Source organism: Salmo salar, unplaced genomic scaffold (genome assembly GCF_965601325.2).
Source record: "Salmo salar unplaced genomic scaffold, fSalSal1 ptg000647l, whole genome shotgun sequence".
In the NCBI taxonomy this organism is placed as follows: domain Eukaryota; kingdom Metazoa; phylum Chordata; class Actinopteri; order Salmoniformes; family Salmonidae; genus Salmo; species Salmo salar.
Window position 1 is genome coordinate 20259 of NW_027675451.1, and position 25496 is coordinate 45754.

The 25496-nt window shown below is 41.9% G+C and overlaps 1 long non-coding RNA gene across 1 annotated transcript; it reads left to right on the forward strand.

The window, feature by feature from the left end:
- The first annotated feature begins 816 nt into the window (after positions 1–816).
- On the forward strand, positions 817–25186 carry LOC123733271 (uncharacterized). The gene is made up of 4 exons (XR_006763712.2): positions 817–897; positions 13944–14104; positions 22968–23059; positions 23924–25186. It is a non-coding gene; the product is annotated as an uncharacterized LOC123733271 (long non-coding RNA).
- Positions 25187–25496: the final 310 nt, after the last annotated feature.

Sequence of the window (25496 nt, forward strand, 5' to 3'; positions counted from 1 at the left end):
AGGATAGATATAGGTCTGTAGCAGTTTGGGTCCAGAGTGTCACCCCCTTTGAAGAGGGGGATGACCGCGGCAGCTTTCCAGTCTTTAGCGATCTCAGACGATACGAAAGAGAGGTTGGACAGGCTAGTTATGTAGTTGTGTTTTCATGTTTTGAATGTTGTATTGTAGTAGGCCTAACCCTCACCAATTATTCTGGTGATGGAGAGAGACACCAGACAAGACACAGAGACAGCAACAGAAGAATAGGATATGATGGAGAGAGACACCAGACAAGACACAGAGACAGCAACAGAAGAATAGGATATGATGGAGAGAGACACCAGACAAGACACAGAGACAGCAACAGATGACACAGAGAAAGTGATGGAGAGAGGCAAAGAAGGGGAGTGTTGAGAAGACTGTAGTACTTATAGCTGCTATAGGGGTTCTAATTACTGCACTGTTTGTGAGTCTGTATGTGTGTGTGTGTGTGTGTGTGTGTGTGTGTGTGTGTGTGTGTGTGTGTGTGTGTGTGTGTGTGTGTGTGTGTGTGTGTGTGTGTGTGTGTGTGTGTGTGTGTGTGTGTGTGTGTGTGTGAGTGAGAGGGTGTTTAAGTACTGTAGGATTCTTTAATCAATGTGGCTCATTGGACAGGTCAGAGTCTCAACACAATTGAAAACTTACCATCAATTAAACACCAAATGATGTAATTTCTTGTGGAAGAATGGTGTCACATCCCTCCAATAGACTTCCAGACAGTTGTAGAATGTTTGCCAAGGCACATTGTAAGAGCTGTAAAGAGAGAGGGACTCGGAGAGAGAACAGGTAGAACCTGATATGTAAATGAGCAGAGCAAACGAAAGTAACTTTCGACGACCGAATGATCATTCAGACTCTGTTTCTATTGAGAGATAAAAGGTAAGACGACGATTGTCATGTGAATTAATATAGTTGATGATATTGTTGTGTGTATTAATATAGTTGATGATATTGTTGTGTGTATTAATATAGTTGATGATATTGTTATGTGTATTAATATAGTTGATGATATTGTTATGTGTATTAATATAGTTGATGGTATTGTTGTGTGTATTAATATAGTTGGTGATATTGTTATGTGTATTAATATAGTTGATGATATTGTTATGTGTATTAATATAGTTGATGGTATTGTTGTGTGTATTAATATAGTTGATGATATTGTTATGTGTATTAATATAGTTGATGATATTGTTATGTGTATTAATATAGTTGGTGATATTGTTGTGTGTATTAATATAGTTGATGATATTGTTATGTGTATTAATATAGTTGATGATATTGTTATGTGTATTCATATAGTTAATTATATTTTTGGTGGACAGTGTGATAATAGTCCTTCTCTCCTTAAAATGTTTTGGATATAAATTAGATGCGTGGGGTGAATTCGTTCTGTGCCCATCTGTGTGCCCCAGGGTGATCGCTCCTACACTATCTACAATCTAAAAGGGTTCTTTGGCTGTCCCCATAGGAGAACCCTTTGTAGAACCCTTTTTGGTACTAGGTAGAACCCTTCTGGGTTCCGTGAAGAACCCTTTCCACAGAGGGTTTTACATGGAAGCCAGAAGGGTTCTACCTGGAACCCAAAAGCGTTCTCCTATGGGGACGGCCGGAGGACCCGTTTGGAACCCTTTATTCTAAGAGTGTACTGTATCATAGGTCTATAGACTTGTCTTCTCAAAACAGGCTTAAAACACAACAAGCAACAAACAAACATTTTCTCTTTATAATCTACAGTTAACTCTTTTCACTCAGGAAGGTATGTTGTGTGAAAGAGAGACAAATAAATATTGTTCGAGAGACTAACAACAACTTACACTTCCTCAAAACAGTTTGTGTGTATTCATTAGTGCCCACCGTAGCAAAACGTTTCGGCAACAGAAACCGTTTAGGTCACATTGTACAGCGTTTAGAGTAAACGGTTTATGTTTTATTTAACATCTTAAAACTGTTGGCTGTGGAGTAAACTAATGAATACAACCCAGGTTGTCGCCTACGACTCGGCATGTTGATACCTGCCTCTTGCTGAAACCTGAACGTAGCCTGAGGGGTATACTATGATACAGGCTTGATATACTGGTTTTCTAAAGCTAGCCAGCTTCAGTTAGCTTCACATTCCAGCTCAGGCCTCACCCATCAGAATATACACAACAGAACAGAAAAAAATCACAATGAAGTTTCAAGGTGAGAATCCTGCCAGGGATTATTGTAAAGTGTGTAGATAAATTAAATGTAATGTTAGTATAGTGAATGACAGTAAAACACTCCTAACGGTCTACTACTACTGAGACAGGTTGGTGTAATGTTAGTATAGTGAATGACAGTAAAACACTCCTAACAGTCTACTACTACTGAGACAGGTTGGTGTAATGTTAGTATAGTGAATGACAGTAAAACACTCCTAACAGTCTACTACTACTGAGACAGGTTGGTGTAATGTTAGTATAGTGAATGACAGTAAAACACTCCTAACAGTCTACTACTACTGAGACAGGTTGGTGTAATGTTAGTATAGTGAATGACAGTAAAACACTCCTAACAGTCTACTACTACTGAGACAGGTTGGTGTAATGTTAGTATAGTGAATGACAGTAAAACACTCCTAACAGTCTACTACTACTGAGACAGGTTGGTGTAATGTTAGTATAGTGAATGACAGTAAAACACTCCTAACAGTCTACTACTACTGAGACAGGTTGGTGTAATGTTAGTATAGTGAATGACAGTAAAACACTCCTAACAGTCTACTACTACTGAGACAGGTTGTTGTCAGTTTAATCATATAAATGGAGCAGACTGGACGTGGTCAAGTCAAATTCAATATATCAATATTCATATATTATAGTTCTACATTTAACATTTCATATGATAATGTAATTGTATCATAGTTCCACTTTAATGTAGTGATACTCTACATTTCATATGATAATGTAATTGTATCATAGTTCCTCTATAATGTAGTGAACCTCTACATTTCATATGATAATGTAATTGTATCATAGTTCCACTATAGTGCAGTGATCCTCGCTATATGAGCCACTTCACAATTCCAACCAAGTGACCCAATTGGTGCCAATGGCGCGATGCGTAGGTTGTTGACCTTTTACATGTGCGACCTGGGTTCACTTCCCTGCCCAGCTGTTTGCTACATTGGTGTCAGAAGTGGTATGGTGTCTGTGAGGTCATCAGAATGGACCGGATGTGTTAGGGGTCTGAGTAGTCGAAGCACGGGACTAATTAGCACTGATACTGGGTTAACCCTATTGATACTGATACTGGGTTAACCCTATTGATACTGATACTGGGTTAACCCTATTGATACTGATACTGGGTTAACCCTATTGATACTGATACTGGGTTAACCCTATTGATACTGATACTGGGTTAACCCTATTGATACTGATACTGGGTTAACCCTATTGATACTGATACTGGGTTAACACTATTAATACTGATACTGGGTTAACACTATTAATACTGATACTGGGGTAACACTATTAATACTGACACTGGGTTAACCCTATTGATACTGATACTGGGTTAACCCTATTGATACTGATACTGGGTTAACACTATTGATACTGATACTGGGTTAACACTATTGATACTGGGTTAACACTATTGATACTGATACTGGGTTAACACTATTGATACTGATACTGGGTTAACCCTATTTATAATGATACTGGGTTAACACTATTGATACTGATACTGGGTTAACCCTATTGATACTGATACTGGGTTAACCCTATTGATACTGATACTGGGTTAACACTATTGATACTGATACTGGGTTAACCCTATTGATACTGATACTGGGTTAACCCTATTGATACTGATACTGGGTTAACCCTATTGATACTGATACTGGGTTAACCCTATTGATACTGATACTGGGTTAACCCTATTGATACTGATACTGGGTTAACCCTATTGATACTGATACTGGGTTAACACTATTGATACTGATACTGGGTTAACCCTATTGATACTGATACTGGGTTAACACTATTTATACTGATACTGGGTTAACCCTATTGATACTGATACTGGGTTAACCCTATTTATACTGATACTGGGTTAACACTATTGATACTGATACTGGGTTAACACTATTTATACTGATACATTTACATTACATTTAAGTCATTTAGCAGACGCTCTTATCCAGAGCGACTTACAAATTGGTGCATTCACCTTATGATATCCAGTGGAACAACCACTTTACAATAGTGCATCTAAATCTTTTAAGGGGGGGGGGGGGGGGTTAGAAGGATTACTTTATCCTATCCTAGGTATTCCTTAAAGAGGTGGGGTTTCAGGTGTCTCCGGAAGGTGGTGATTGACTCCGCTGTCCTGGCGTCGTGAGGGAGCTTGTTCCACCATTGGGGTGCCAGAGCAGCGAACAGTTTTGACTGGGCTGAGCGGGAACTGTGCTTCCTCAGAGGTAGGGAGGCGAGCAGGCCAGAGGTGGATGAACGGAGTGCCCTTGTTTGGGTGTAGGGCCTGATCAGAGCCTGAAGGTACGGAGGTGCCGTTCCCCTCACAGCTCCGTAGGCAAGCACCATGGTCTTGTAGCGGATGCGAGCTTCGACTGGAAGCCAGTGGAGAGAGCGGAGGAGCGGGGTGTCGTGAGAGAACTTGGGAAGGTTGAACACCAGACGGGCTGCGGCGTTCTGGATGAGTTGTAGGGGTTTAATGGCACAGGCAGGGAGCCCAGCCAACAGCGAGTTGCAGTAATCCAGACGGGAGATGACAAGTGCCTGGATTAGGACCTGCGCCGCTTCCTGTGTGAGGCAGGGTCGTACTCTGCGAATGTTGTAGAGCATGAACCTACAGGATCGGGTCACCGCCTTGATGTTGGTGGAGAACGACAGGGTGTTGTCCAGGGTCACGCCAAGGCTCTTAGCACTCTGGGAGGAGGACACAAGGGAGTTGTCAACCGTGATGGCGAGATCATGGAACGGGCAGTCCTTCCCCGGGAGGAAGAGCAGCTCCGTCTTGCCGAGGTTCAGCTTGAGGTGGTGATCCGTCATCCACACTGATATGTCTGCCAGACATGCAGAGATGCGATTCGCCACCTGGTTGTCAGAAGGGGGAAAGGAGAAGATTAATTGTGTGTCGTCTGCATAGCAATGATATGAGAGACCATGTGAGGATATGACAGAGCCAAGTGACTTGGTGTATAGCGAGAATAGGAGTGGGCCAAGAACAGAGCCCTGGGGGACACCAGTGGTGAGAGCACGTGGTGCGGAGACAGATTCTCGCCACGCCACCTGGTAGGAGCGACCTGTCAGGTAGGACGCAATCCAAGCGTGCGCGGTGCCGGAGATGCCCAACTCGGAGAGGGTGGAGAGGAGGATCTGATGGTTCACAGTATCAAAGGCAGCAGATAGGTCTAGAAGGATGAGAGCAGAGGAGAGAGAGTTAGCTTTAGCAGTGCGGAGAGCCTCCGTGACACAGAGAAGAGCAGTCTCAGTTGAATGCCCAGTCTTGAAACCTGACTGATTAGGATCAAGAAGGTCATTCTGAGAGAGATAGCAAGAGAGCTGGCCAAGCACGGCGCGTTCAAGAGTTTTGGAGAGAAAGGAAAGAAGGGATACTGGCCTGTAGTTGTTGACATCGGAGGGATCGAGTGTAGGTTTTTTCAGAAGGGGTGCAACTCTCGCTCTCTTGAAGACGGAAGGGACGTAGCCAGCGGTCAAGGATGCGTTGATGAGCGAGGTGAGGTAGGGGAGAAGGTCTCCGGAAATGGTCTGGAGAAGAGAGGAGGGGATAGGGTCAAGTGGGCAGGTTGTTGGGCGGCCGGCCGTCACAAGACGCGAGAGTTCATCTGGAGAGAGAGGGGAGAAAGAGGTCAAAGCACAGGGTAGGGCAGTGTGAGCAGGACCAGCAGTGTCGTTTGACTTAGCAAACGAGGATCGGATGTCGTCAACCTTCTTTCCAAAATGGTTGACGAAGTCATCCGCAGAGAGGGAGGAGGGGGGGGGGGGGGAGGAGGATTAAGGAGGGAGGAGAAGGTAGCAAAGAGCTTCCTAGGGTTAGAGGCAGATGCTTGGAGTTTAGAGTGGTAGAAAGTGGCTTTAGCAGCAGAGACAGAAGAGGAAAATGTAGAGAGGAGGGAGTGAAAGGATGCCAGGTCCGCAGGGAGGCGAGTTTTCCTCCATTTCCGCTCGGCTGCCCGGAGCCCTGTTCTGTGAGCTCGCAGTGAGTCGTCGAGCCACGGAGCAGGAGGGGAGGACCGAGCCGGCCTGGAGGATAGGGGACAGAGGAAATCAAAGGATGCAGAGAGGGAGGAGAGGAGGGTTGAGGAGGCAGAATCAGGAGATAGGTTGGAGAAGGTTTGAGCAGAGGGAAGAGATGATAGGATGGAAGAGGAGAGAGTAGCGGGAGAGAGAGAGCGAAGGTTGGGACGGCGCAATACCATCCGAGTAGGGGGAGAGTGAGAAGTGTTGGATGAGAGCGAGAGGGAAAAGGATACAAGGTAGTGGTCGGAGACTTGGAGGGGAGTTGCAATGAGATTAGTGGAAGAACAGCATCTAGTAAAGATGAGGTCAAGCGTATTGCCTGCCTTGTGAGTAGGGGGGGAAGGTGAGAGGGTGAGGTCGAAAGAGGAGAGGAGTGGAAAGAAGGAGGCAGAGAGGAATGAGTCGAAGGTAGACGTGGGGAGGTTAAAGTCACCCAGAACTGTGAGAGGTGAGCCATCCTCAGGAAAGGAACTTATCAAGGCGTCAAGCTCATTGATGAACTCTCCAAGGGAACCTGGAGGGCGATAAATGATAAGGATGTTAAGCTTGAAAGGGCTGGTAACTGTGACAGCATGGAATTCAAATGAGGAGATAGACAGATGGGTCAGGGGAGAAAGAGAGAATGTCCACTTGGGAGAGATGAGGATTCCAGTGCCATCCCTCATCCCTTTACTAAAACGTTGTTATGGTTCAAACTGCACATTACCATTGGCTACATCAGAGTGCTTCTGAGACAGGATGGAATAATTCACAAATGACAAGAGGAGAATCTACATAGTAAAGCACTCGTAGCAAAAATATCAATAACACCACTCTCAGTACAGATGCTATGACTCTACCTGACAGCCATGTGGTTGAAAATACAGTACATTCTTACCAGAGTGCTGTACCTTTAAAGAGATAGGGTGTGCTGTGGGGGACCATATGTTGTGTTGTCTCTCTTGTTTTGATGTGTGTTTTGTCCTATATTTATATTGTTTTTATTTTTTATTTTTAATCCCAGGCCCACGTCTCTGCAGGAGGCCTTTTGCCTTTTGGTAGGCCGTCATTGTAAATAAGAATTTGCTCTCAACTGACTTACCTAGTTAAATAAAGGTTCAATTAAAAATAAATATGGTGAGAGGACACCAAGGGACTTTGCAGATCATAATGAGGTATGGGGTCATTAAGTGGGAGGGGGTGGGGAAAAGGGTGGGTGGGGTGCTGTGACTGACCGAGAAAATGGGCGGAGGGCATGGGAAGGCAATGGGAGCAGTGCTTCCCAGGTCTGACATTGTGATGTCAGCGTAGTAATCTACCGATCAGCTGCATTCCCCAGTTGTCTCTCATTGTGGGTCATATGACCATAGAATTATGAATTAGAATACTAGAATAGTTATTTAATAGGATCTCTATACATATTATTCAGCTGGAGTGGACCGACAAACTCATTAGCTAGCTACATCGCCTCATGAGAAACAAAAGTCATTTCAGAAAATTAGTCAAATTAACCGCATGGGTGAGCTTACTTTCATTCAGAGCATAATTTAGTTACATGGAGAGTTTTTCTCCTGGAATTTCTATTTTGCATCAGGCTATGTCACTACATGCTGATTAGGTTTTAAAAGAGGATAATAAACTGTCTTTTCTCTGGGTATTGTTTTGCTATCTTGTCTGTGTAATTCAAGGACAAGTTGACTGAGTGTGATCGTGGAGGGAAGACACTGTGCTGAAAATATACATATAAATAGCAACTGTCAGGCCCATTGACTGCACTGATACAGGTGGAGACTGTTGTATTATTCATTACATGAGCTTGAAGCTACAACAGACAGTGAAGTCATATGTTTGTCCCACTCCATTAACAGTCAGCACGCCATTTTAATTTAGCCTTCTGGATTTGAAGGTATGTGGGCTCCATACCACACAAATGCATTATAAGACAAGACAAACATGGACATGCTAGGGGGAATGCTTTGACGTTGCCAGATTATCCAAATCGGAAAGAAGAATGACCTTGTTATATTGCTATGAGATTGAGTGTGTGCATTTATATGACGTTCATTTATATATTGTTAACAATTATGTGGTAAGTCATTAATAGTTCACCACCCCAGTATTACAATCTAGTGATTAAAGAAGTGTTTACCTGGCTAGGTGGATCTACCGTTGACTGCAAGCTGTTGTTATTTTATTGTGATAAGTTATTATGATTGGGTGAAGCAGCCATGAATGCTCAGTGCTTACACATGAAGTGCAGTGATAGTGGAGGGGGGAGTTGACTAGGATGGTGCCTCCCTGAAGGCTGCGGCAGGGCCGTGGCAGGATGTGACCCATGCCAGGGCCCCTAAGCGATATGCTGCTACCTCATCAACTGGAGCTGGGCTGACGGTCGCCAGCGTATGCTCTCTGCTCTACAAGGGCATGGACTCTGGCGGGGGGATTAAGAGTGCACTGCCAGGGGTGGAAGAATGAGAGAGGAACAGAGTAGAGAGGGGGAGAAAGGAGAGAAAGGGGGAAGAGGAGAGAGCGAGTAGGGGAGGGAGAGAGTGCCCAAACAAGGAAGCCAGGGGAAAGAATACAAGCCACAGAGAGAGAGAGAGAGAGAGCTAGGTAAGGGTTAGTCACGTGTCAAACTCATTCCACAGAGGGCCAAGAGTCTGCAGGTTATCCCTCCACCCTTGTACTTGATAGATTAATTAAGGTCACTAATTAGTTAGGAACTCCCCTCACCTGGTTGTCTAGGTCTTTATTGAAAGGAAAAACCAAAAACCCGCAGACACTTGTGAATCGAATTTGACACCCCTAGGCTAGACGTTGTTGACTGTGGAGTTGTTGACTGTGGAGTTACTGGAAAAAGACTGACTGAGGGAGAAAAAAAGAGCTAGACAGTGCCTAATTTGTAAATCAGGAGTTGCCGGAACAAGTGAGCACGAGAGGGGGGTGACCTGCATTGCATGCATATCATCACATTTGCGTAGTGGCATAGAGCAGTAAGTAGAGGCATTTACAGAAGTTGCCCACATGGGGAAAAAAGGTTTGTGGCCTAGGGTCCAGAAAATGTTTGGCCTTTTTATAAACGCATTTAATGCAATTCTACGTCATTTTACGATTGGAGATTTTGGCACGATCTTTTTTTAATGCTGCGTTCAAAACAACTGGGAACTCGGAGCTGGGCATTCTACGACTTCAGACTTCCGTGCGTTCAAGACAACTGCGAAATTGGGGAAATAACGAGCTCAGACTGGAATTTTTTTTTGTTGATGGTCATCCAATTTGAAATTCCACATGGGGAACTCTGGCCTCTTCTAGAGCTCCGACTTTCTATTATCTCTCTACTCCGATAATTTGTTATGAATTACATGAGCCTGGGGAACTCTGGCCTCTTCTAGAGCTCCGACTTTCCGACCTGACGATCACTGACATCATGATTCGGCTTATTTTTTTTCGAGTTCCAAGTTGTCTTGAAAGCACAAAATGATCGAAATGACAGGCAATTTAGACACGGACAAACTGAGAATCTGAGATCAATGAAAACGACATTGAATCCATCAATAGCCTAGGCCTATTTAATGTATTTCTCAACAGACAGCAGTAACCATAACTTTGTCAAATGTATTTCAACCCTTTGCGCGGCTCTATAAGGACATTATGAATTGCAATGCTGGAGAGATGAGAGTTGCAGGCTCATGTCTATCGGAGTAGAGAGCGGGAGAGAGAGATAATAGAAAGTGAATCTCATTGTAGTGAGAGATGGGGGGGGGGGGGGGGATTAAAGAAGAGGCAACTCCAAAGAACTTTGATCACGTTTATTAGAATCTTTACATTGCAAAAAGTGACAATTATTTTTCATGCCAGAAGAGGTACCGGATCCGGACAAAACGAAACTGTTCCAAGACGGAGAGGTGCCAGATCCTGTTCCAGTAGGATCCGGCTAAAATTAAGCACTGGAGAGAGGGCAAGTGCTGAGCGATTAACCGAAATTTCGTATTTTTTTCTCCGGTTATTCAACAACTAATTGACCGATGTGGGTTCAATGACTTGAATTCCATTTAGTTCGTTATTTCTGTGATCCCAACGCGCCGTTTCTCGAGAGAGAAATCAAATCATTCACGAGAGAAATCAAGTCAAGAACTATGTGGGACACTGGGCTGAAGGGAGTTGTAGTTTTCATTAACCAAATATTCAACCTAGTTCAGCGCAGAAATGTCGTAATTAACTACATTAACCACGTTTTTATCAACAGTTTTTAATTTGTTCGTTCGACATGGTGGGATATTTTTGTCTGTAAAATTAATTATGCGAGAAATGGCGGTGGAAACGCCTTTATGCTCAAATCTTTATGTCATTTCCATCATATCGAAGTAAACTTGTCACGCGATGATATTGAGTGTGGCCCTCCCACTACTACTCAGGAAACCATGCAGTTTCTTAGGCAACAGATTAAGTATATTATGATGAATTTCACAGTGTTGAAAGTGCACGGTGATGAGCTTGGTGCTCCTTTCCAATAAATATCGAGGGTCTTATTCTGGTGACACGATGCTCAACTGCCCTTTTGACAAATACAAATATCTTATCCAAAATAATTGAATCATGTGTACTAGCCAGTGGCAACCCGTCATTCAGGGCAGGTGAGGCAGATGTCTTTCTTGCTATCCACAAAAACATTGTGCCATCTGGTTTGCTTAATATAAGTATTTTGAAATTATTTTTACTTTAGCAATTCCATTTATTTTAAGTATATTTAAAACCAAATACTTTTAGACTTTTATTCCTGAGTGGCGCAGCGGTCTAAGGCACTGCATCTCAGTGCAAGAGGTGTCACTTCAGTCCCTGGTTTGAATCCAGGCTGTATCACATCCGGCCGTGATTGAGAGTCCCATAGGGTGGCGCACAATTGGCCCAGCGTCGTCCGGTTTTGACCAGGGTAGGCCGTCATTGTAAATAATAAATATTTGTTCTTAACTGACTTTCCTAGTTAAATTAAAATAAAAATCTAATTACTGAAGTCGTATTTTACTGGGTGACTTCCACTACTACTTGAGTCATTTTCTATTAAGGTATCTTTACTTTTACTCAACTATGACTATTGAGTACATTTTGCACCTCTGCAAGCTGGCTGTTCTTTCCAGCTCGGACAGAGAGAAACTTTTACGCCTGCTACTTTAGGTTAGATACACAGACCGCATAAACCACATAGGAGATGTACACAACACAACAATGAGAGAGGGATAGAGACAGTTTGTGAAAGTATGCCTTATCTCAGCCTGGTCTCATAGACTAGACGTAACATAGTAAATGTAAATCCGGGACCTCCAAATTAGTATGATGTGTTATGTTTGGTATGGTTACATAAGACAGAAGGTTAATTATGGCAAAAACAAAAGTTGGGTGGTTGGTCGGGGTGGTTGGGTCTAGCAACCCAAAGGTTGTGTATTTGAATCTCATCATGTACAACTTTAACATTTTTGCTAATTAGCAACTACTTTTTAGCTACTTTGCAACTACTTGGCATGTTAGCTAAACCTTCCCCTAACCTTATCCCTTTAACCAAACTCCTAACCTCAACCCTAACCTTAACCCTAACAATAACCCCTAACCCTATCCTCTAGCTTAGCTAACGTTAGCCACCTAGTTAAGGTTAGTGTTAGCCACCTAGCTAACGTTAGCCACCTAGTTAAGGTTAGTGTTAGCCACCTAGCTAACGTTAGCCACCTAGTTAAGGTTAGTGTTAGCCACCTAGCTAACGTTAGCCACAACAAATTTGAAGTTTAGCAAATTCATAACATATTGCATTATTTGCAATTCATAACAAATTGCAATTAGCAACATATCATACGAATTGTAATTCGTAACATCATACTACATTGAACAAAAATATAAACTCAACATGTAAAGTGTTGGTCCCATGTTTCATGAGCTGAAATAAAATATCCCAGAAATGTTCCATACGCACAAAAAGCTTATTTCTCTCACATTTTGTTTACATCCTTGTTAGTGAGCATTTCTCTTTTGCTAAGATAATCCATCCACCTGACAGGTGTGGCATATCAAGAAGCTGAATAAACAGCATGATCATTACACAGGTGCACCTTGTGCTGGGGGACAATAAAGGGCCACTCTAAAATGTGCAGTTTTGTCACACAACACAATGCCACAGATGTCTCAAGTTTTGAGGGACCGTGCAATTGGCATGCTGACTGCAAGAATGTCCACCAAAGCTGTTGCCAGATAATTTAATGTTAATTTCTCTACCAGAAGCCACCTCCAACGTTGCTTTAAAGAATTTGGCAGTACGACCAACCGGCCTCTCAACCGCAGACCACGTGTATGGCGTTGTGTGGGCGAGAGGTTTGCTGATGTCAACGTGTGAACATAGTGCCCCATGGTGGCGGTGGGGTTATGGTATGGGTAGGCATAAAATACAGACAACAAAAAAATGGCAATTTGAATGCACATAAATACCGTGACGAGATTCTGAGGCCCATAATGAGGCCAATATTGTTTTACGTATCTGTGACCAACAGATGCATATCTGTGTTCCCAGTCATGTGAAATCCATAGATTAGGGTCTAATGAATTTATTTAAATTGACTGATTTCCTTATATGAACTGTAACTCAGTAAAATCTTTGAAATTGTTGCACATTGCATTTATATTTTTGTTCAGTATAATTGAAGTGTCCCAGATTTCGTTTACTAAGTTACATCTACCCCCCAGTCCAGGTTGGTTATCTACTTTGAAGAGCTAGTCAAATAATTTTGTCAGACAGCTCTGCAACATACTTAGGCAGGCTTGCCTAGCTGAATAGGATGACTAAAGACAGTACAGTACAGGGTGCGCAGAGATAACTTTGTCTGGCTAGCTGCTACTGCCTGAGCAGAGATGAGATGATGACTTTAAGGAATTAAAAATAATAAAGCCATCAAATAAAACTAAGTAATATACACAACTGAAATATTGTATTATTTCATAGCAATTTCCTATTTTTCTATTGATGTCAACCCAATGTGGACCTGACAGAAATAATTGAATGTGAATGTTCACTGTTGTTGGCTTTAGAATTTCAATTAAAAAGCTCTAAAATCATTTGAATGTCATTATTTCATAATGCATTTAATTTTGAAAAAAATTATCGTAAACAAAATAAAAAAACATAATTATTTTTTTATAATCGAACCCAAAACCGAATCGAGCTCAAAAAACACTTATCGCTCAGCACTAGTTCCATGTAGAACCCTCTGTGGAAATGGTTCTACATGGAACCTCAAAGTTTCTATCAGGAACCAAAAGTGTTCTACTTGGAACCAAAAAAGGTTAGTCAAATGGTTCTCTTATGGGGACAGATAGCACCTTTTTTATGAGTGTAGAGAGCGCACAAGACATAGGGCATATAAGTCGCTTGGAGTGGTGAGAGACAGAAGGGGGAGGGAAAGTGTGGGGGAAAGAGACTGGGAGAGAGAAGCTGCTCTGTGTGGACTGTAGCTTGCAGCTGTAATTGTGGAAGAGCGAGAAAGCGTGCTCATGTGAGAGAGACTCAGAGACTACTAGAGAGAGAGAGAGAGAAAGCAAAAGAGGTTGAGAGAGAGTGAGAGAGAGACAGACAGATAGTGAAGGCTGAAACACAGAGAGTGAAGTAAATAAAGAATGCAAGAAAGACAGTACAGTGACGCAGTGCTTCTCTGTCTACTGTAGGTGTACGAATTCTGTGGAGGCAGCGTGATACAAGGACTATACATTTCTCCTATCAGCCGGATTTACTCCGAAAAGGGCATCAATGACCATTGGACCATATACTTCTCCACAATATTGCAGGCACTAAAGGTGGACTTTTAACAAGTGCAGTGACAATGCAGGTGAGATTCTCTTGATAGTTTATATACTGTACATGTGTTCAACTGCATGTTGTACTGAAATTATAGTGTTTGGTTTGCTAGACTTGAAGTAAGCCTTTTTATTGAAATGAATCACTTGTGGTGCATGGCATTTCTATCTGTTTATAATCGGGAAAACTGAATATCTACTAGATGCCGAGTTATGTATATTTCATACGCTTGCTATAACGTATGTTATGTTTGCGGTAAAAAAATATTCAACAGCTTCTGTCTGAAGTCAGATGACGTGTCGACAGAGGCTGTGTTGTTTAGTTTAATTGTGGTAATGAGCTGTTACTATGCATTTACTTATAATCTGAGATATATTTGATATGGCTTCCAGGTAAAAAACAAAAAACAAAGATGTGCTTTGGAAAGTGAACTTTTATGATTGAGTGTAGAGAACAATGACGTTCTGTGTCTCTGTATCGCTCTTCTCATACCGTACACACAGATACAGTCACACTCACAATATGTGTTGCTTTGTTCACTAAGTCCTGTGCTGCTGGCTCTCCCTAGCTGCAGACAACAGGACAGTTGATGGAGTGACGTGCTCTGGGTGGGGTGCCTGTTCATTAGATGAGTGTGATTGAGACCACAGTATATTGACAGGGAGTAGAACGATGAGACTACTGTACATGGTTAACAAACACAACAAAGATCAACAGAGCAAGCGAGGAGTCACCTATAGATCTACGGATAGCTGGATTCAGGAATAAAGCGCCTTTCACAGTGCTCTTCACACATCCTGTAACAGCAAAATAAAATGGATTCATAGAGAAAGTTAGAGGTAGATGAGAGAAGGTGTGGAAAGAGAAGGCTGGGAAGAGATATGCAGTATGGGGGAGTCGTCATAGATTGAGTGGACTTTGGAGAAGGGTAGAAAAGAGATAAGGAGGCGAGGGAGTGTGAGAGAGATGGAGTCACTGCTGTGTTCTAGTACAGCTAGGCCATGACAGTAAAGACAGCCCTGGCTTGGGGGGACATCGAGTAGAGATGGCCAGTCCATTATTCCTGCTCCAGGGTGGGAGCCCTGACCTAGCCCCTAATCCAACAGCCTTCCCTACGCCTCGCCTCTCACCCAAGGAGATCGCCACGGCTCTCCTCACACAAACAAACACACATCCACTGCATGCATGACAAACACAAGCTTCATAAGCCCCGTGGTCAGTCAGCCCTCCTTACCCAGCTAGCTACCACTGCTCCTCAAACGTTCACCACACACTTCTGCCTACCACTTAGGCATTTTACTTTGCACAGACACCTCTATATCCATTTTAATTTGTATCAAGGGCATTTGTTAGTCTATTGTTATACTGCTTCTCTTTTGTCATTTGCATTGGTTTGTGAGATTTGTTTTGTTGTAAAACTAAAAGATTGTGCGGATGAAGTCATGTCTTGCTGTGAGGATCAGTTGTGTAGTTGTTGTGACAGTGTCCCCCACAGCCTCAGGCATTGCTATGGGCACACAGGGGACATTTCCGCCTGTCATCTCCACTTTAGTTACAACCAAAGACGTTTAACAAGGGTACAGATCTTGTACCTCCCGAAACTTAAAAGATAAATCTGTATGCCATCAAACAAAATGCTTTTTTTCTTTTGTTCAGCATTTTGATTTCAGGTCTTAGTCGTTCTTAATCCTCATATAATTGAGATGGAATGCACAGTGTAAGGCTCAGTTTAATTTATAATAATAGCTGTAATCAGATTTTCTATATCCCCACAGTTTTGAATTGGTCCACCCAGGGATCTTACCAGCTATAAATCTCAGTTATGTGCAGTGGTGGAAAAAAGTACTGAATTGTCATCCTTGAGTAAAAGTAAAAATACCTTTAATAGAAAATTACTCAAGTAAAAGGGAAAGTAAAAGTCTAAAAGTATTTGGTTTTAAATATCAAAAGTAAATGTAATTGTTAAAATATACTTAAGTATTAAAAGTACAAGTATAAATCATTTCACATTCCTTATAGAGTGGAGTTGGTATCGCAGTTGAGAAAATACTTTCAGACAAAAAGCTAAAAAGCGACTGCCCCTAAAAACCAACGACTCCCTTTGAAAACGGGCGATGTGGCATCAGAAACATTTATTATAGTGTTAAAATGTACTACAAAGTGTAGCTAAATAGAATAACTTTGGTCATACCCACTCAGCACGTGACGTCCATGGACGTCGAATTATGGTCGATATCAGGTCTGTCTGTTGTGGCCGCTATTTCACCCCAAATTGGTTTATACATGTATAACTATGTAAATGTCTCTCGGACCAGGTGACTTTTATCAATATACACTCTAAAAAGTAAAGGTTCCTGGAGTATCCTGTAGGGGTTCTTCAAATTGGAACTGTGGGGGAACCCCTAAAAGTTATTTGAAGAACCTTTTGTGGGAACCTCTAAGTTCTTTGAAGAACCCCTTATCATGGTTCCTCAAATAACCTTTTGGGGTTAATTTTTTAAACTCCCTGTCCACCCTCCCTCCATTATAAAAACACATTTTAATATTAATAATAACAATATTGACAGTATTGATTTAAATAATTCATTGTTTATTTAGTGCCACCACAAATATGAATTAATATTTACAAAACAATTTACCAAACAAAACAAATTACAATATTGCAACAATAATAATGATGTACAATAAAAACAACATTAAAAATGATTCACAGGTCAACTAACAACATTGTAGACTTGATGCTAAATACACATTTTTCAACTTTAGTGTGTATATCATATCCACTTAGTTATGTTAGGAAGTTTTCCATCTTTATGACCGGCCCTGGTAACTTCAGCCCAACTTATCTTATCCCCAGAACACAGTAACTTAACAACATAAGTGTTTTACTGACATTTTGGGGAAATTTAAGGGAAAATAAAAATCCAGCCGTAGCAGAGCTCCAAGTCCCATGGGGACGTCCTCGAGGGCCTGGATGTTCTCCCCATCAAAGGCCAGCGGGATTTCACTCTCATGGTGAAATGGATTTCCACCGATGTGCAGTAAAGGAGTGAAGAGCGGTGAAATCTGTGTCAACAAAAGTAAGAAAAGATTAATACACAAACAATTAACAAAGAACATAACAAATGTTCAGCTGTAGTTTTATATCAGCATGAACACCTATGTTTATGAAGAAACAGATGATTGGTGCATAGACATACCTTGTCACGGACATAAAGGCCACTCGGGTCCTCATTGAAGAGGTAGGGCAAGAGCAGAATCGCTGCTGTGGTCTCTAGTCCTAGTAAAGTAAAGCAATGATCTTACTACACTTGATAATTTTATTACAAAATACATTAGAGAAAGGGAAGGAATAAGAGCAGATACCTCTTCTGTATTGTCCTTCAGGGACTGTCAAAATAGCAGGATGATGTCCTCACCCCTGCCTCGCCTCTCTACCTCTGATAGTCCTTGAATTATATTTTTGTCTATATCCATTCCATGGACTTGATTCATTTCTGAAAAGATCATTTGCACACATTTGTACGCTAATAGATGTCAGTTTGTATTGACTGCTATGTAGGTTAAATGTACACTTCAAATGCAGCTGTCCTACAACATATCTGTACCTTCTTCTTGATCCCAATTGCATTGTGTCCATGTTCTGTCCTATAACAATTTCAAAGGAAGAGAAAATGTGTCAAAGAACAGTCTTACAAGCATTAAAACGTAATGTATATATATATATACATATATTAAATAAATATTGAAAGATTAATGGCATCAACATACAATGTAATGTAAAATAGAAGAACATATTGGAGAAAGCACTAGCCAATACAGTACTGCCATACAGTAACAGTACTGCCATACAGCCCTAATATCACATTTCAAGATATCTTTGTACACAAATTGTTCAATATTTTATCAGGCTGACTTGAAAGATTATACGCAACATTTTGCTGCGTGGCAATACTGTGTTTGGATTCTGAAGGGCATTTATACAAGAGAGGTAGTCTAGACACTGTATTAATACCATTATGCATTTGAATCCCATCTACAGCTACCATCTAAGATATTAATTTCCCTCCACAAGGGGGCGGACATGTAACGTTTCCAAAATGGGATAGTATTGTACATGTAACGTTTCCAAAATGGCATAGTATTGTACATGTAACGTTTCCAAAATGGGATAGTATTGTACATGTAACGTTTCCAGAATGGGATAGTATTGTCCATGTAACGTTATGCCCCCTTGTGAGTTAATAGTATTGCATGCTGTAGCAGGCTATATAAAGAGGAAGACCTCCATTGACGATTCAGTTCGTTGTAACATCTCGTCTGGACAGGTCACTGTCCTTAGTTAGTTAGTTAGTTAGTTAGTTAGTTAGTTAGTTAGTTAGTTAAGTTAGCTAGTTTATTATCACAAAAGTGAGAACTGCTCTAGATTGGAAACTTACATTAATGAGAGTGTAAAGCCATGTTGGCTTTATGGAAACGATATAGAATATATGGGAAAGAATATAGTTGAGGAAATAATCCAAACCTAGTTGTGCCTAGTTAGGACATAACGTTAGCTAGCTAGCTAACGGTACTGTACTGTAGCTCATACAACGCCAACGGTTAAACCCGGCTTTCTAATATTTACGATAATTAACTATAGTAACGTTATGGAAGATATTCACAGAAAACCATCATTGTCTTTGTTATTCATTATTAGTATGTTATATTATTATAATACATTATTTCGAGACATATTCAGAGCCAAACATCAACACAACTTAACCTTTTTAACTGTTGTCGCATCCAAACTTGTCACCATCGTTTTCAGTTGTAATTGCGACGTTCCCGGAAGAAGTCAAATCAAATCAAATGTATTTATAAAGCCCTTCTTACATCAGCTGATATCTCAAAGTGCTGTACAGAAACCCAGCCTAAAACCCCAAACAGCAAGCAATGCAGGTGTAGAAGCACGGTGGCTAGGAAAAACTCCCTAGAAATGCCAAAACCTAGGAAGAAACCTAGAGAGGAACCAGGCTATGAGGGGTGGCCAGTCCTCTTCTGGCTGTGCTGGGTGGAGATTATAACAGCACATGGCCTAGATGTTCAAATGTTCATAAATGACCAGCATTGTCAAATAATAATAATCATAGTAGTTGTCGAGGGAGCAACAAGTCAGTAACACAAGAGTAAGTGTCAGTTGGCTTTTTCATAGCCGATCTTTGAGAGTATCTCTACAGCTTCTGCTGTCTCTAGAGAGTTGAAAACAGCAGGTCTGTGACAGGTAGCACGTCCGGTGAATAGGTCAGCGTTCCAGCAGGTCTGGGACAACAGGTCTGGGACAGGTAGTATGTCCGGTGAACAGGTCAGGGTTCCATAGCTGCAGGCAGAACAGTTGGAACTGGAGCAGCAGCACGGCCAGGTAAACTGGGGACAGCAAGGAGTCATCAAGCCAGGTAGTCCTGAGGCATGGTCCTAGGGCTCAGGTCCTCCAAGAGAGAGAAAGAAAGAAAGAAAGAAAGCGAAAGAGAGAATTAGACAGAGCATACTTAAATTCACACAGGACACCAGAAAAGACAAGAGAAATACTCCAGATGTGACACACTGACCCTAGCACCCCGACACATAAACTACTGCAGCATAAATACTGGAGGCTGAGACAGGAGGGGTCAGAAGACACTGTGGCCCCATCCGATGACACCCCCAGACAGGGCCAAACAGGCAGGATATAACCCCACCCACTTTGCCAAAGCACAGCCTCCACACCACTGGAGTGATATCTCCAACCACCAACATACCATCCCGGGACAAGGCCGAGTATAGCCCACAAAGATCTCCGCCACGGCACAGCCCAAAGGGGGGCGCCAACCCAGACAGGAAGACCACGTCAGTGACTCAACCCACTCAAGTGACGCACCCCTCCCAGGGACGGCATGGAAGAACACCAGTAAGCCAGTGACTCAGCCCCCGTAATAGGGGTAGAGGCAGAGAATCCCAGTGGAAAGAGGGGAAACCGGCCAGGCTGAGACAGCAAGGGCGGTTCGTTGCTCCAGCCTTTCCGTTCACCTTCACACCCCTGGGCCAGACTACACTTAATCATAGGACCTACTGAAGAGATGTGTCTTCAGTAAAGACTTAAAAGTTGAGACTGAGTCTGCGTCTCACATGGATAGGCAGACTATTCCATAAAAATGGAGCTCTACAGGAGAAAGCCCTGCCTCCAGCTGTTTGCTTAGAAATTCTAGGAACAATTAGGAGGCCGTAGCGTACGTGTAGGTATGTACGGCAGGACCAAATCGGAAAGATAGGTAGGAGCAAGCCCATGTAATGCTTTGTAGGTTAGCAGTAAAACCTTGAAATCAGCCCTTGCCTTAACAGGAAGCCAGTGTAGGGAGGCTAGCACTGGAGTAATATGATCAATTTTTTGGGTTCTAGTCAGGATTCTAGCAGCCGTATTTAGCACTAACTGAAGTTTATTTAGTGCTTTATCCGGGTAGCCGGAAAGTAGAGCATTGCAGTAGTCCAACCTAGAAGTAACAAAGGCATGGATTAATTTTTCTGCGTCATTTTTGGACAGAAAGTTTCTGATTTTTGCAATGTTACGTAGATGGAAAAAAGCTGTCCTTGAAACAGTCTTGATATGTTCTTCAAAAGAGAGATCAGGGTCCAGAGTAACGCCGAGGTCCTTCACAGTTTTATTTGAGACGACTGTACAACCATCCAGATTAATTGTCAGATTCAACAGAAGATCTCTTTGTTTCTTGGGACCTAGAACAGCATCTCTGTTTTGTCCGAGTTTAAGAGTAGAAAGTTTGCAGCCATCCACTTCCTTATGTCTGAGACACAGGCTTTTAGCGAGGGCAATTTTGGGGCTTCACCATGTTTCATTGAAATGTACAGCTGTGTGTCATCCGCATAGCAGTGAAATTTAACATTATGTTTTTGAATGACATCCCCAAGAGGTAAAATATATAGTGAAAACAATAGTGGTCCTAAAACAGAACCTTGAGGAACACCGAAATTTACAGTTGATTTGTCAGAGGACAAACCATTCACAGAGACAAATTGATATCTTTCCGACAGATAAGACCTAAACCAGGCCAGAACTTGTCCATGTAGACCATTTTGGGTTTCCAATCTCTCCAAAAGAATGTGGTGATCGATGGTATCAAAAGCAGCACTAAGATCTAATTAAAATGTCATTTACCACCTTCACAAGTGCAGTCTCAGTGCTATGATGGGGTCTAAAACCAGACTGAAGCGTTTCATATACATTGTTTGTCTTCAGGAAGGCAGTGAGTTGCTGCGCAACAGCTTTTTCTAAAATTTTTGAGAGGAATGGAAGATTCGATATAGGCCGATAGTTTTTTATAATTTCTGGGTCAAGATTTGGCTTTTTCAAGAGAGGCTTTATTACTGCCACTTTTAGTGAGTTTGGTACACATCCGGTGGATAGAGAGCCGTTTATTATGTTCAACATAGGAGGGCCAAGCACAGAAAGCAGCTCTTTCAGTAGTTTAGTTGGAATAGGGTCCAGTATGCAGCTTGAAGGTTTAGAGGCCATGATTATTTTCATCATTGTGTAAAGAGATATAGTACTAAAACACAGTCCAGCAACAATGGAGGTTCCTCGATGAACCCACCTTCTAACAAGTTCTTTGAAGAACCTTTTGTGGCTGTTTTTCATTGACCAAGAACCCTACGGTTCTTAGGGGATCTGAGAACAACTCCAGTTGAACCCGTCATTTTTAGAGTGTAGTCGGCTCTATTTACTCTCAGATTCAAACATGATGATTAGTATCAACGATCAAGTCAGCTGCTGCTGCTCCAATACAGTATGAGGTGAGACGGTGAACTGATGTTGAACTGGGCAGTCAGCTGCTGCTGCTCCAATACAGTATGAGATGAGACGGTGAACTGATGTTGAACCGGGCAGTCAGCTGCTGCTGCTCCAATACAGTATGAGGTGAGACGGTGAACTGATGTTGAACTGGGCAGTCAGCTGCTGCTGCTCCAATACAGTATGAGGTGAGACGGTGAACTGATGTTGAACTGGGCAGTCAGCTGCTGCTGCTCCAATACAGTATGAGGTGAGACGGTGAACTGATGTTGAACTGGGCAGTCAGCTGCTGCTGCTCCAATACAGTATGAGGTGAGACGGTGAACTGATGTTGAACTGGGCAGTCAGCTGCTGCTGCTCCAATACAGTATGAGGTGAGACGGTGAACTGATGTTGAACTGGGCAGTCAGCTGCTGCTGCTCCAATACAGTATGAGGTGAGACGGTGAACTGATGTTGAACTGGGCAGTCAGCTGCTGCTGCTCCAATACAGTATGAGGTGAGACGGTGAACTGATGTTGAACCGGGCAGTCAGCTGCTGCTGCTCCAATACAGTATGAGGTGAGACGGTGAACTGATGTTGAACTGGGCAGTCAGCTGCTGCTGCTCCAATACAGTATGAGGAGAGAAGGTGAACTGATGTTGAATCATAATGATTAAGTTAATTAAAATTAATTAGTGAAACTGTTAAAAAATAGTATATGACATATTAAATATATTACTCTATTGTTATCATATAGAAACATCATGGAATATTGTACATCATATCAGCATCAACATACATTGTTTCATTCAATTTCACATAATAAGGATATTTAATATTTTCAAGTTCAGAAGTCAGAACCCATCACCTGCTATGTAAAAGAGACAGAAGAATGCACAATGGTCAATGCTATCTGGGATCCTTGGGACATCCCTACCCTAAACCCTAAGTGATTTAATAGTTGGTATTCAGCAGTCATAAAGCGTTATTTACTTTAACGAACTACTAAAATTGTGATTTTGTCAGACAGCATAGACAGCAGCTCTACACTTTATTGAGTGACTGATCCATTCATCCTTCCATCCCTCCTCAGCCTTCCTCTCCTCTGAAGACCCAGTGAGGGTGGAGCTCAGTCAGAGAGCTGTTGAGGGACTGGTTAGGCAGAACACTTCTACAGCCAGAGAGGTGAGAGGTCACACATGGTTTAGATGGTAAATATTTATGTCCCCTTAGCGGTTCATCACATCAGCAAAAGGGAATATGTTCCATCATCTATATTTATTTACATTAGTGCAAATTGTCCACTGATATCGGTGTAATTTCTCACCCCTTTAAGCTGTATGAAAGTGAATTTCCCCTTAGGCATACATACATGTTTTTTGTTATTACCCGAGCCACCTGAGCCACTGCCTGTTCACCCGCTATCATTCAGAAGGCGATATCAGTACAGGTGCATCAAAGCTGAGACCGAAAGACTGAAAAACAGCTTCTATCTCAAGGCCATCAGACTGTTAAATAGCACAGAGAGGCTGCAGCCTACATATAGACTTGACATCATTGGCCACTTTAATAAATGGAACACGAGTCCCTTTAATAATGTTTACATATCATTTCTCATCTCTATGTATAAACTGTATCTCAGTCTATGCTGCTCTGACATTGTTTATCCATATATTTATATATTCCTAATTCCATTCCTTTACTTAGATTTGTGTGTATTAGGTATTTGTTGTGGACAAGCATTTCGCTACACCCGCAATAACATCTGCTGAACACCTGTATGTGACCAACAACATTTGATTTATGAAGGTCATTTGTGTAAAATGTACTTTTCCCAGCATATCTTTACATTGCTTATGCATATTCAATGGCCGGACTGCATCCAGACTATGTCAAATGCCCATCCTGGTAGATCTGAACCTAATGCAGCTTGGAGTGATCAGAAGTCACATTTAGGTGCCAGGTGTAACTGAGGCCCTAGATGCTCCATATCCATTACTTTGAGTGTTTTATATAATATGACTAAATGTGTTTATTTCTGTGTTGCAGGGACAGTCAAGAAATGGAAAAGCAAGGCCACAGAACATGACATAAGCAGAGCTGTGGGAGACCACCTCAAGCCCCTGGTAGAGCCGGGGGTGGTGTTTACCACTCCACCACGCCTTCAGCAGGCTGGAAAAGAGTGATTGATACGGTTTTTCATACTAAGGTGGACCAATAGTTTGTTGATTGGTCAGTCATTGGGTAAATTTGTTTTACAATGTGTTCAAATCAAATCAAGCTTTATTTATACAGCACATGTCAGACATGGATGCAACACAATGGCTTCACAGGAAAAAACTATGAAAATAAACATTTAGTACACAAATATGAGGATAAAAAACAGAAGACTAACAACTGAAAGACTAATGAGCATTGTAAGGAAATGCCATTGATTAAAATATCAACAATATGATGCAATATCCAACCCAAAATATAACTTGTTTTTTAGGAGGGGCTCTGAAAGACACTATGGGGGTGTCCACTGGAAGTTGACTAGTAACAACAACTGGGACCTAAAAGACACCCACCATGAGACCCACTAAATCTGCCCAAGAAGAGGAAAACAAAAGAAAAACCCACACCAAACTTAAAGACAGGAAGTAAACCAAAAAGGTGGAGCAACTAAAGGTGTTGACTCTCCACATGTATCAAGACAACTGGAGCACTGGGCCAGACACTCTTAAATAGAACCTGGACCAGCTCAGGTGAAACACCTTCCCACTAACGAGATGGACAAGCCAGCACAGGTGTAACACATACTGACTAACGAGGTGACACCAATCAGTGCACCCAAGACACATTTCAGTTGAATGTATTCAGTTGTACAACTGACTTGGTATCCCCCTTTCCCACGTGCTAATGTCCAACCTCAAAACATAAATGGAAAAACCAAAGCCTGTAACACCTTCCCCCTTAAGACAACAAATATATCCTATATTTTGTTGGACAAGTTTGCTCACCATCAACAGAAAACAACTTCCATTTCACATTATAATCAACTACAATGCTTCACCTTCTACAATATAATCATGGTGTCTACTGGCTGTCAACAATTAAAAACAAGAAAAAACACGTATTTCCAAATAATAATATACAATCGTACTATTTTTTTCTCCTTTTTCTGTCTATAGAATCCTAAAAGTCACTAGCTTCTAGAACTCTCGTCTTCCTAATACTCACTAGCTTCTAGAACTCTCGTCTTCCTAAAACTCACTAGCTTCTAGAACTCTCGTCTTCCTAAAACTCACTAGCTTCTAGAACTCTCGTCTTCCTAAAACTCACTAGCTTCTAGAACTCTCGTCTTCCTAAAACTCACTAGCTTCTAGAACACTCGTCTTCCTAAAACTCACTAGCTTCTAGAACACTTGTCTTCCTAAAACTCACTAGCTTCTAGAACACTCGTCTTCCTAAAACTCACTAGCTTCTAGAACACTTGTCTTCCTAAAACTCACTAGCTTCTAGAACACTCGTCTTCCTAAAACTCACTAGCTTCTAGAACACTCGTCTTCCTAAAACTCACTAGCTTCTAGAACTCTCGTCCCCTTGGAACGAGCCCAAACAAAAATCATCTCAAATACGG